Genomic DNA, 11,441 nt, shown 5'->3' with positions numbered 1-11,441 from the left:
CTTCACCTTCTTCTCTAACAAGGCCTCACAAATGGAGTGAGATCTACAGAGGACAGAAACAGTAAAACCACAATGCCATGGGTGGTTCCCGAGCTTGGAACAGGATTACAGCAGAAACTCAACACTCTTCTACGGGTGAGTTTTTAAATGTGAGTGTATAACACTGCTAAGCATAGGAGTCATTAAGAACATATCAATCAGGAGTGCTGCCGCCCATGAAAAAGATGGGAAGCCTCCTCTTAACTCAAACTCTAAACCCCAGTAAGGCCCCTTGCCAAGTACCATGGGATTTTCTTAAGAATATTTACTCAACAAAGAAGAGACATGACAACCTAATTCAGGTGCAAATCTCGATTGAACATGTACCCAGAAAAATCAACAGCCATGAAACTATTCTTGGAACAATTTCCATGTCTATGTGTACAGTTCTGCTTGGCAGTCTTTTGCTGGCACTCTGCTTCCTGAGAGTATGGCTCCTGTCCCCATGTTCAGGCCAGGGAGTTATTCTTGTTAATGTGCATAAATGGTATTGTGACTGATGCAGGGATTTTTTCTTATTTATAAGAGATCCATGATGAGATAATCAGGGTAAATTGTCATGATTTTTGCCTCTTACTTTCAAAAGGTGAAGATATAGAAAGTGTATTTTAAAAATTACTAATTTAGACAGAGCACATAAATGCTTTTTTCCACATTCAGGATTTCTGTTTAGCTTCCTTGGCCAGAATAGTTTTAACATCAGGCATGAAGAAGACTTTTCCTCAACTCCAGCCTGCTCAGCACAGAGGAAAACCAGGTTGTGACAAACTGAGTGACTCCCGGCTGACTGAGCTGCAGCCCTGGATGCAAATTCCTTTAGGAGTTGTGATAGCCCCTGACCCAGCCCTCTCTTTGCATACCCCACGAGAAACTCTCCTTCATAATAAGAAACACATTGAAGATCCTGTTCATACAATGCATTGCAGCTTTAAAAACACCTCTGGCCTGCCTCAAACTGTGAGTTCTTAAAGTGTGACATTTTAAATGTAGACCATGGCTCCAGGCTCATTATCCTCATGGCTGTGTCACTGCTGTACCTCTCGAGATAGCACAGACACGGACACTGGGGCCTGCTTGTCTCTCAAACTTCCCTTAGATCCAAAGAGGGAGGAACCAGGATGAGGGCCACTTATTCTCCCCAGAAAAGCCTGCCCCTGAGCACCTGGCATCAGAGGTTGTGTCTGTTGCCTGTAGCCACCAGACCCTGTCCTTCCTCCATAACCCAGAGTGGCAATCTAGGTTATGGAGGAAGGAGAGGATCTGGAGAGGGTCCTGAGAGGCCCCAGAGACCTTCCACAGCCCTGAAAACACGGGGCTCCTTCAGAAGTCTGTCCCATCACCCACAGGGAGACCATGTGGAGGCCTTGTAGCCCCACTGCGTGCTTCTCCACCAAACCCCGACAGCAGTGAGCTCCCTTAGCGCTGAGTCTGTGGAAGGCAGAGGAAGCCCTGGCTCCCAAAGCCCGGATGTCCTGTGGAGCTGACGCTCCCTGAGTGACTGTGTGAACTGAAGGAACTCCAGTGTGGGCCGTAGGCTACCTCCTGGCCCGGGCCTGGGTGGACTCTGAGGGGACACGTGAAGTTCAATCACATCCTCCCACTCTGCTTCTCAGAGGAAGGAAACGGGCACCCACCTGTCTCATCTCTGTCCCGTGGGGATGATGGGGTGTTTCAAGGGACTTTTCACATGAATTTCACCAGCTCGGACCTTCTGGGAGGACTGGGCCCACCACGCTGCTGGTGCTGCCAGAGCCGTGAGCCCCTCCAGGGTCCCTGGGTTTCAGCCAGCCCTGCTTCATCCCCAGGAGCTGAATGTTCCAGCAATGAATGGAATTAGATGGAACCAGCTCCCAGTGTGGCCTGAGACTGTCCCCAGGTATTCAGGCAAAACAGAACATACCACAGAGCAGGCAGGTGAGCCCCCGTTCACAGGCCCTGAGTCTGTTCTCTGTAAAAAAGGCCTAGCCCCTCACTCCATTCACACCCCAGGTCCCAGATGACACAAAACAGAATAAAACGCTGGTCCTATGAGCAGAACAAGGTGATTTTCTAGGGTTTCTTGTGTCCAAATTTGCATAAGAGCTCCTGGGTGTTCTTTGCTGTCAGAGGGCCATTTCTCTGTTACAGCCGGAAAGGAGTTGTTTCAATCACTGTAATTACTAACATGGAAGTCATTACCTGTTGTGAATTCTGCCCAGTGACTGGGGCCAAGACCTGTTTAGGCGGAAGGCTCAGTGTCCTTCGCAGATTCAGCTCGCGGTGAAGCTCCCGACCATCAGCCACGAGGGACCTATATCTCCTTCTCTTGTTCCTCTTCGTATTTCTGACGCCTCTTCCAGGTGAAATGGGTCAGGGAAATAATAGGAGGCTTGGATAAGCGGAAGAATGTGGTAGAGGCTCTGTCTTGCCTCTCTCTGACCTCTTTCTCATCCAAGTACTAATTAGGCCCACCCCTCCTTAGCTTCCAAGATCGGAGGAGATGGAGCATGTTCAGGTGGTAGGGCCGCATCTCTCCCTTGTCGCTTTCTTCTTTCTCTGCCTCTTGTTTCTCTGTCTCAGCGCACTCTCTCTCTCCCTGTCTCCCCACAGCTTGACTCCCTTTCTCACACTCTTTCTGCTGTGCTCACTTCTAGACTGAGCAGATTGCATGCCTGCCTTTACTGAACCAAACCCCATTGCCTTCCATGTGAAAGGAGTTTAAGAGCCTCATGGCAGCCTCACCCCCTCCTCTAAGCCTGAGGGGCCCAATAGCTTGTCAATCTCGTCTCCTCCCGGATCTTCACTCTATGACTACTAACACTATGGTTGAAACCTGTGGGGTGACTTTTATTTTTCAATAAAAGTGAGAAATTTTGATTTTATCCAAAGAAGAACAGAATGGCATTTTTCTAAATGTTTATATTTGAAGTATAGATTTGAGTGACCTAGAGAACTTGGAGGAATGATGAGGTGCAGCCTGCACTTCGGGAGCTTGTGTTTGGGGCCCTGGTCCTCAGTCTTCTCCAGTCGAAGGCCCTGGAGAACACTGCTCCTCTGCAGGCTGCTCTAGGTTCACAGCACGAAAAAAGCTTATTGAAAGCCACTTTTAAAACTGAATTCCCAATTTCATTTTCTCCTTGATATTATAAGAATACAATAAAAGGGGGAAGGAAGAAAAGAAGAGTGGAAGGGAGGAATGGAAAGAGAAAGGTAATTTGAGCCTAAGACCTGAGATATCTAATCAGATAGAAATTACGTTGAAAAAGCCTCATTTTATCAATTATCTTTATGGGTTCTGGGTTACAGAGGAGCAGAAGGGTTCTTGGAGGCACCAGACACTTGGTGACTTTCCACCACTTAGGAGAGTAGGAAAGAAGAGAAAGAAAGGGAGGAGGAAGGAAGGGAAGAAGGAAAGGAGGGAAAATGGAAGGGTGATTGAAACAGGATTTACAGATTAGAAAGAATTCATTACAAAGATTTACTTCTGCTGTTAATTATTGTTTTAAATTGTAAGCCACTTTCTTTCTTCTTTTTTTTCTTGAGATGGAGTCTCACTCTGTCACCCAGGCTGGAGTGCAATGGCATGATCTCGGCTCACTGCAACCTCTGCCTCCTGGGTTCAAGTGATTCTCCTGCCTCAGCCTCCTGCATAGCTGGGATTACAGGTGCTCACCACCATGCCCAGCTAAGTTTTGTATTTTTAGTAGAGACAAGGTTTCAGCAGGTTGGCCAGGCTGGTCTCAAAGTCCTGACCTCAGGTGATCCATCAGCCTCGGCCTCCCAAAGTGCTGGGATTACAGGCATGAGCCACTGCACCTGCCCCAAAGCTACTTTCAGATTAAAATCACATTAAGCAATGCCTACCCTTTGAGCCACATCTTCTTTTTCCAGTTCAAATACTTAATGGACTTCATGATTTGGAAAGCAGAGGTTACTGGCCAGTGTGTGTGTAAAATGGAGGTAGGGTAGGTTTAGGTAATTTTTTGTGGTGGAACTGAATTGTCAAGGAGCCTTTGTTGAGCTCCTACCGGACCCCATCTGGGGGCCCTGGTCACTGAGCAGAGATCAGTCTTTCCATTCTGGTCACAGGAACTAAGCATCCCCAAAGCACAGCACGCCAGCTTCCTTGTGAGAAACTTAGGTTCACATAATCATTTACGTAGGTCTCATGATCACGATGGAAAGGCCCCATCTTGGAAAAGAAACTTGCCACAGATTTACTCAAGATACTGACAAGGCTTTGTGTCTTTCTGACATGGAGCCTTGAGTTCCAATGCCCTGTCACTCCTATTGTCCTTCATTTGCTTATTGTTTATTATCTTCTTTTTCCCCTTTCTTTAGGTTTTTCTAAAGATATAAGAAATCCTGCTAGCTGCCGCAGCAATAAAGGTGTGTGTGTTCTGAATATTTGCTCTAGAAGCTCGAAACAGATAGGCACCTATGGCCATAATAGAATAAAATGCCGCAAAAAGGAATGTGGATTCAGAAAGGGCTCATTCAGCAGAGACATGCACCATGTAAACCAAATCAAGCTAGGCTGTTCAAAGATGCAGAATCTTGATCCTGGTCATCGTAATGGTGATTGTGTGGTGTTGGTTTCAGACAAGCCCATCTCTGACATCCTTGGAATGTTCTTCCCAGCTCTCTAGACCAGGGGTCAGGGATGGCACAGGAGGAGTTTTGTGGGTTGCCTCCTGTAACCCCAAACCAACAGGAGCGATGGGACATTAGAATACAAAACCCCATGTCAGAAAGACACAGAGTCTGTGTCAGTATCTTCTTGAATAAATCCACGCTGAGTTTCTTTTCCAAGCCTGAGCCTTTCCATCATGATTTTGAGATGTGAGCGAATGATTGTGAAATGGGAGTTTCTGACGAGGAGACTGGTACTGCTGCAGTTAGGGCGAGGTTTAGTTCCCAGAACCTGGAATGCTTTCCGGTTCATTGACATGTGTTCCCTTCAGGTCCCTTGACCTTCCCCAGTTATTCCCATTGTTTTCCTATAAACCGTGCTTTGCTCCTCCTACTTCCTCTCCTTGCATGCCCTCACCTACCCCACAACGTCCCTAAAGACTATGCCGTATTATTTTCTCAACTCAAAGACCTCTTTCCTCATGGAATCAGGGTGGATCCACCAAGCGGGGAACGCCCTGCCCTCCTGTGCTTCCCAAGTGCTCCCTTCTTTCTGGTTTAGGCTGTTTATGCAATTGTGCCTCCTGCTCTGGGGATAAATTTTTACCTCTCCATTAGACTATGAGCTCTCTACAGGCAGGAGAGAGAGAGAAGAGAGAAGCACCATTTAAAAACCATCAGATCTCAGGCAGATTCACTCACTATCATGAAAACAGCGTCGGAAAAACTGCCTATCACCTCCCACCAGCTCCCTCCCTTGACACTTGGGGATTACAATTGGAGATGAGATTTGGGTGGGGACACAGAGACAAACCATAATAGGACTCCAACAATTCTTTCTCTCACCTGTTCTATCTCTTATTCTCTCTACTGAATCTATACCAACTAAAAGAAAAACACCTCTTGGACACACAAGAGCTGTTATCTTTTGTCCTTGCCCAGCTTTTCAGGAAAACCCTATGAAAGGGGTGCCTACATAGTCCCCACATCCCATCACCCGTCTTTCCCTCACTGCCACTTAAGCCTGACTTCTGGCAAGAGGGTCACAATGCCTCCTGCATGACCTCACTCAGCCCTGCCTCTATCCATTGATCTGACCCCTAATTATGTGGTCACTGGCAGCTGCTCTCAGGTGTCCTTGCTCAAGGGAACACACAGCACACAGCCTGTGGAGGGTGGAGGAACCAACTGCAAGGTGGGTTTCCAGTGGGGTCATCTGGGGTTAAAGAAGGGGGTGAGAGGTAACAAAGAGGATTGCTTTCAGGGTGCGAGTGTAGGAGACAGCAGTGTGGACAACAGCTCTCAGCCTCCGCTTTACTTTCTAGAGGTATTATTATTATTATCGGTATTAACATCACCATTATTATTTGCTGTGGTTTGAGTGTTTGTGTCTTTCCCCCAAAATTCATGCTGAAATCCAGTCCCCAATGCAATAGTATTAAGAAGTGGAACCTAGGCCCTCACAAATAGGACCCTTATAAAAGAGGTCCTAGAGAGCTCCCTTTCCCTTTCTACCTGTGAGGGTCCAGTTAGAAGCCACCCTCTATAAAGAATGGGCTCTTACCAGACACCAAGTCTGCCAGGGCCTTGATGTGGGACTTCCCAGCCTCTGTGAGCAATGTGTTTCGATTGTTTATAAATGACTCATTCTAAGATATTTTGTTATAGCATCTCAAATGGACCAAGGCATTGTCATCATCATCATCACCATCATCATTACTATCACAAAAGTACTATTGCTGAGGCCAAGGGAACAAAACCCTCACAGCCTCTGTGATACATGTGCTTCTAAAACATTATTTTACCAGAAACATTTTCCTATTTCAGGTCAAGATCACTAAACTAGATCTCTATGTAGCAAGAGATTCAAATACTGTTTGAAAGTTTCAAAGTTAAGACATTTAATCTTTAAGTTGCTCCTAGACCAAAAGAAAATGTCAGAAACATACTTAGTCCATCTACTGAGAGCATCATGGAGTTGTCTAAAGACAGAGGTAAATGAGGAGCAAGAACGAAGACTTGATCTATGGCAGGCTGAGGAGGGGCCTGGAGGAGGCCACATGTGTGCAGAGACGCTGAGATTAGGCAGATCAGTGCATCCTCACCAGACCCTCTCCCAACCCAGGAGGTGATACGTGGGTCAGCATATTAAAGAAGTCATTCACTGATGCCCTAACCTTGTTCCAAAAATATTTGACATTATCCTCACGTGATTTTCTAAGAGGTGACGGATAAAGTGTACATGCCCCCAAGAATGAGTAACCAGGACAACCCTCCCTCTCAGCATCTCCTCCTGGATGAATGCTTACCTGTGACAATGCTGTCTCTTTTAGGATGTGATTGTGGATGGTCTGTAGTTAGAAGTACAAGTGTGTTCAACCTCAGCATAAAATCAGAAATGCACACTGATGGAGTTGCTCACATGACTTCCCAGTGGAAGGAGGTAGTACTCTTTCTCAAGTCTTTTCCCACCATAATATTTGGGCTGAGAGAGAAAACTGGGACGAGCTAGAAAGATAGGCCAGTACCACCAATGATTGCTGTGTCCTGGGAGACCCCTGCGATTGGTCAATGTGTTGTTGACCATTTCCAGGGTGGTGATTAGGAGGACAATGGAGAGAGACGTTGATCAACTCCAAGGCTCTAACTAAACCTGCTGCAGAGAAATCTGTGCTTATTAACAAAGGAGTTTCCAAAAAAACAGGGTAGCAACACACCCAGATTGTCTGGGGCAGTCCCAGTTTATGTCTGTTGTCCCAACTATCAATAGTAGGCTCCTAAAAAGTTTTTCTGTTTGGGTTATAAATTATTTGGTGAGCTTGCGTAGGGAGCACTGGCCTTTCCCACCTGACCCACCATGACCCACCTGAGGCAGACTTTCTCCCTGTGTGAGGAAAGTGCAGCTCAGACAGCCTTTTATGCCCGACCCTGCTCGTTCTCTAAACCTCAAGCTCTTTTGCTGTCAAACACACATAACTAGTTTATCTCACTAGAAATCTGTTCCTTTATTTAAAAAAAGTTATCTTTCTTCGTTTAGCAAGAAAGACTGTAGAATAAGCAAAAGTTTTGATTGTTGGTAGAGTTCAAATCCCAACTCAATCACTAGTTGTAGCTAACTTGTTAGAGAAAACGCCTATCTCATGTAAAAGTTAAGTCAACTAAGATACCGCTTCAAGATTCATGGTATGTGGTAGGTGTCCCAGAGATCCATGGTATGTGACAGGTGTCCCAGAGATCCATGGTATGTGACAGGTGTCCCAGAGCATTCATTTTCCCTGGAGTGACGGAGGAGTTTCAATATGATTTCATTAAATTATGTAAACTTAAGTTGTGGTAACATTAAATATGTGAAATTCAGTGCAGAATTATGTGTGTGTTCCTACAATTTAGCTCCCACTTATAAGTGAGTAATATTTGGTTTTCTGTTCCTCTGCTAGTTTCCGGACTGAATTTAAACTCATTCCCAGACCACTTGTCCCTGTCAAGTGATGTACACTGAAGAAAGAGCCTCCTTCAGGCTGTGAGGTCTTCCTGTCATCCTGACCAATCATTTCCCACCATGAGACTGCTGTACCTTCTCTTTCTCTTTCTTGGATATCTGATACAAACAGCCTCAGGTAAGCTACGAGCCCACCTGGAGGATGACGAGGTAGATACCCTTGGAGCTGACGCAGGCCAAACTGATTCACAAGCCAAGGAGGCACTGAAATAGGGGATAACTGAACAGCCACAGGGCTGAGCAAAAGCACAGCATGTACAAGAAATGCATTTTACAAATCAGGAGAGAGAAGCTTAAAGAAATTTAAAAATTTTTTTCCAAGATTACCTTTATCTAGTTGTTGCAAAAGATACCAGACATGATTGTGATAGATGACATTAACAGTAGCCATCAAAGCCTCCAAACCGTTTCCATGACGTTCAAAACAATGGCAACAGCCACACTAATACTAACAGCAAATAATGCCGACCGCTTTCTCTTTACCGGACGTCAAAGCAAATATGTGTTGTGTTTTAACATGTTACCTCCCATGTACTCCTCATAAGAATATTTATGGGGCAGGTATTTTTAACCCTGTCTTACATATGAGACTAAGGAATGGCATCACTTGTCCAAAGTCACAAGGATTGTAAGTGGTGAAGCCTAGATTCAGACTCAAGTTGGTTTGGTTCCAAAGATTATGCTGTTACTAAATACTCAACAATACCTGAAAATAAAAATGAACAGTTTTAAGTACAGGTATGTCCCATGCAACACTTGGGACAAGCTTATACTACAAGAAGATTCGTTGTTTATCTGATATTCAAATTTAACTAGAGGTCTCACATTTTCCTGGCAACCTCCTGTATATGTCACATGGACCAGGTTACGCTGTGGTGAAAACAACATTCAAATCCTGGCATCCTAAAAAGAGCAAAGGTTTAACTCCCACTTCTGGTACAAATGCTTTGTGGCCGTAGGGCTGCTCTGCCCACTGCGGCTGCTCCACCCCACTGGTGGAGTGGCCACAACCGTGACTACTGCTGGCCGCTGCAAAGGAAGGGGCGCTGAGGTTCTCACACTCGCAGGTAAGGGCTTCAGCCCTGCAAGGACACATCACTTCTGCTCAAAATTTATTAACCAAGCAAGTCTCATTGGCCCTTCCTAACAAAAGGTAGGGGAGGCAATCCTACTTCATGGCAAGAAAATAGCCAGATCTATTTGTGATATAGATATACCACTATATATTTGTGATATAGATATATAGCCCCCTAATTGTGATAGATAGATGATTGATGATAGATCAGATAGATAGATAGAATATAGATGATAGAGAATAGATGATAGAATAGCTATAGATATGGATGTGGTTGCAGATATGAACATATATCTGTATCTATATATGTATCCTCTTCTCATGAGAGATTAGGAGCCTCTGTGACTGACAAAGGAAAACACGGTTGCCCATAACTATAGTTGTGGTGGAGCAGGAATTAGAAACCAAGTTTCCTAATCTTAGTTGAGTACACTTCCCATCACAATGCCATGCCTTTTTTTTTTTTTTTTTTTTTTTTTGAAACAGAGTTTCGCTCATTACCCAGGCTGGAGTGCAATGGCGCGATCTCGGCTCACCGCAACTTCCGCCTCCTGGGTTCAGGCAGTTCTCCTGCCTCAGCCTCCCGAGTAGCTGGGATTACAGGCACACGCCACCATGCTCAGCTAATTTTTTGTATTTTTAGTAGAGATGGGGTTTCACCATGTTGACCAGGATGGTCTCGATCTCTTGACCTCGTGATCCACCTGCCTTGCCCTCCCAAAGTGCTGGGATTACAGGCGTGAGCCACTGCGCCCGGCCCTGCCATGCCTTTAAAAGACATAAACTCTAATGGAAATGCTTCACACTCACTGTTTCCTTGTGGTTGTTGGTCATTCTCTCTGGCTCTTTAGACCTGCTCTCTTACGACTAAGGTCAACCTCCTTGATGCGGTGCCATTTGCTTTCCAGCCTAGCTCCCTGAGCATAGGAAGGCAGTGCCTACTCCATGCCTCAGCTTTGACATTAAAAGAATCAAAATTTATGAAAAACTCACACTTCACAGAACATGGGAGGCACCACATTCAGGAATCCGAATACTCAGGACCCCACTTTAGTTATCTATTCATTCAATACTTAGTGACTAATCTGCACTCAGTAAATTAGTAACTTGTAAAGTTTTGCGCTGTCTAGAAGAAGGAAGGCACTTGAGAAAGCTTTTATGGCAAGCATGTGGAGGGAAGTAAATCTTATAGTCTGGCCTTGCAGCACAGTCAGAAGAGACTCCTACAGCAGTCAGCGAGCTTTTCCTGTAAAGGGCTGGGTAATGAATACTTTGGGCTCTGTGGACCATGTGATCTCTGCCTGTGTCGGATGAAAGCCACAGATGATGTGTAAATAAATGAGCGTGGCTGTGGTCCTCTAAAACTTTATTTATGGACACTGAAATTAGAGTTTCATGTAATTTTCACGTATCACCAAATTTTGTTTTGAATTTTTAAAAATAAAGATTTAAGAACTATCCTAGGTTCACATATCATATCAAAAGAAGCAGAGTTACTTTTGCCCTGTGGCCTACAGTGTGCTAAACAAGATGAATGCTAGTAACTTTTTTAAAACAGGATTTTACTTTTTTGTTACTTTTCCCCTTCTTCCCTTATAGGATATGAGAGAAAGGATATATTCCTTGAATGTAAACACATGGGTGGTGTCTGCAGGCACCAAAAAACCCACGGATGCTCTATCCTGCCTGCACTGTGCAAAAGCCGGTACAAACACTGCTGTAGGCTGTAGCTGCAACAGCCATAGGGGCCTCAGGGTAGCCCAGAAGAACTACAGCCCCTGACTTCTGCTGAATAAAGCCATCACCACCCATGGGACCCTGTTGCTGAGAGCATGCTTAACTTACAGACTGTTGGACCAGAGGCGGGAGAACTTAGAATCTGGGTTTGGTCACACCACTAACTCCCTGATTAATTTTGCATAAGGCCTTTCTTTTCCTAGGTTTCAGTTTCTGCACCTCTGACCACTGAAATAGGTATTTTCTAAGACACCTATATGCTGTTTATATGTCTGTGACTCTACGGATTTTTGGATGAGGGCTGTGTGTGTGCATGCATGTGTGTGTGTTGGTTATAAGTTAAAAAGTCACAGAGGTTTATTTTTGTTTTCCTTTTCAAGATAGGGTCTTATGCTATCTCCCAGGCTGGAGTTCAGCGGTGCAATTGTGGCTCATTGCAACCTCAAACTCCTGTGCTCAAGCAATCCTCCCACCTCAACC

At 45.1% G+C, this 11,441-nt stretch overlaps 1 long non-coding RNA gene across 1 annotated transcript; it reads left to right on the top strand.

Moving 5' to 3' along the window:
- Positions 1-5,780: 5,780 nt before the first annotated feature.
- LOC103787420 (uncharacterized) lies at positions 5,781-11,113 on the top strand. The gene is made up of 3 exons (XR_613056.5): positions 5,781-5,845; positions 8,088-8,267; positions 10,824-11,113. It is a non-coding gene; the product is annotated as an uncharacterized LOC103787420 (long non-coding RNA).
- Positions 11,114-11,441: the final 328 nt, after the last annotated feature.

Source organism: Callithrix jacchus, chromosome 13 (assembly GCF_049354715.1).
Source record: "Callithrix jacchus isolate 240 chromosome 13, calJac240_pri, whole genome shotgun sequence".
Lineage (NCBI taxonomy): Eukaryota > Metazoa > Chordata > Mammalia > Primates > Cebidae > Callithrix > Callithrix jacchus.
This window is presented reverse-complemented; position numbering and strand designations above follow the sequence as displayed.